The following is a 2144-nucleotide window of genomic DNA, read 5'->3' on the forward strand; positions in this document are numbered from 1 at the left end:
AGAAGAAGAAGAAGAAGAAGAAGAAGAAGAAGAAGAAGAAGAAGAAGAAGAAGAAGAAGAAGAAGAAGAAGAAGAAGAAGAAGAAGAAACTAAAAGAAAAAAGCTGAGGTCCAAGGAGCATGAGACAGTTATCTGACTTCTACCATGTCTGTCTGACGCATTCCCAAATCCCATGATGTTTTTGGCCACTGAACGTCACTGCATTCATTTCCTTGTTTTAGAAATGGGCAGACTGTGTTCTCTGCTTTCCACTCTGCTGATAACGGTCCCTGCTAGTTGCTGCTTCTCATGACTATGTAGCCACTGACCTTACAAAGTCCTCTTGGTCCACATTTCAGTACCAGCCTCCACACAAGCCATCATCTCGGCCAGGTGGCTGGCACCCTGTCCAGGTGGACCTTCAGCCTGATCAGGCAGTTCCCCCACTAAAAACACCTGCCCCCCCCATTCTTTTCCAAACTCTTTCCAGATAGGCAGTCACAGGACAAGGAAATGGACAGTCAAATAGAGAGTGATTGTCTCTGAGAGTCCGTCAATCACTACAATCCTGGCTGATCTAGGTTAGCTGCAACCCAGGAAGGGATCCATTCATATGCATTTATCCCTGTTCACTCCCAGTAGCTCCCTGTGATGGAGCCCGTGCAGAAGAATCAGCTACAATCACAAAAACACAGATTGCACAGTCCTTCCCAGACCAATGGAGTTCAGTCCTCAAGGGAGAAGACCTGGGTGGCTGCCATTTGCTTTGAGCATCTCTGACTTTAAAACACTGAGAATGTTATCTATTCATTTTTAAAAGATTTATTTAAAAAAAATTATGTGTACATGAGTGCAGGTGGCCTGGGAAGCCAAGTGGTGGATCCCCTAGAACTAGGAATTACAAATGATTGTGAGCCACCTGGTGTGGATGCTGGGGACTTAACTAGAGTCTTGGCAAGAGCAGTGCTTCCACTTAAGCACAGAGTCATCTCTCCAGCCCCTTATTTATTATATAACACTGTGTGTGTGTGTGTGTGTGTGAGAGAGAGAGAGAGAGAGAGAGAGAGAGAGAGAGAGAGAGAGAGCACATATATGGAGGTCAGATGACAACTTGAGGGAGTCCATTTTGTCCTTCCATCTTGTGAGTCTCGGGTCAAACTCAGGTCACCAGTCCTGGTAACAACAGCCATAACCTGATGAGCCATCGCGCCAGGCCCGCTGTGCCGTTTTGAAATGGTTTCTTGATGACATTTATAGGTTTGCATACGTTTACTCTACACAAGCAGGAAGCTTGAGAGCTAGATGTATATTCAAATCCCAGTCCGGAGCTGTGCCTAGGGGTACAGCTGTAGTTACTGAGAAACTTAGAATGCTGAGATAGGGGTTCAACACCTACTAGGCTATATAATAAATGAGTTCAAAGCCAGCCTGGGCAACTTCATGTGACCCACCTCAAAATAAAAAATGAAGCGTGTGTTTGTATGGTAATATGAGGTCTTAAGTTCAACCAGTACTGGAAGAACAAAAACAAACAAAAACACCTCCCAGCTCCACCCAGATGAGCCAGCTTACAATTTCAGACTGATTGCCAAATCTCTCTAAATCAAGGTAGGTCCGGCATCTCCAGAACTCGCCTGGGATCAACACTTGCATGAAGGATAATCACAGTCTCTTGAAGTGACCAGGGTAGCGTTACAAGGGTCTCTGTTGACGAGGCTCACACTCCTCAGGGACTGAAGAGGTGGCTCAGTGGTTATGGACACTTGTTCTTGCATATGTTTGGTCTGCCCAGGTTTGGTTCTTGGCACCCACAATATCTGTCACTCCGGTTCTGGGGGATCCAAGCCCCTCTTCTAGCCTCTGTGGGCACCAGGAAAGCACACGGTGCACAGACAGCGTCTAGGCAAAATATTCACGAGTATTAAATAAATAAGCTTCATATTTTGAAGGCATTAAACACTTAAGCAATACTGGCTATTATACCACTTTCACACGACAAAATGCTTTTCAGACCATTATGATTAATAAGATAATCACCAAAGAAAGACTAAATACAAAATCCCTGACATTGAAGGACTCCTCTGAAGGACGCCCTGAGGTGTGTCTACAGACAGACAAGATCAGTAATAAAGGAACACGTTGATCTTTCACAAACAAAATTCAGA

The sequence above is a fragment of the Mus caroli genome, chromosome 2, assembly GCF_900094665.2.
Source record: "Mus caroli chromosome 2, CAROLI_EIJ_v1.1, whole genome shotgun sequence".
Classification (NCBI taxonomy): domain Eukaryota; kingdom Metazoa; phylum Chordata; class Mammalia; order Rodentia; family Muridae; genus Mus; species Mus caroli.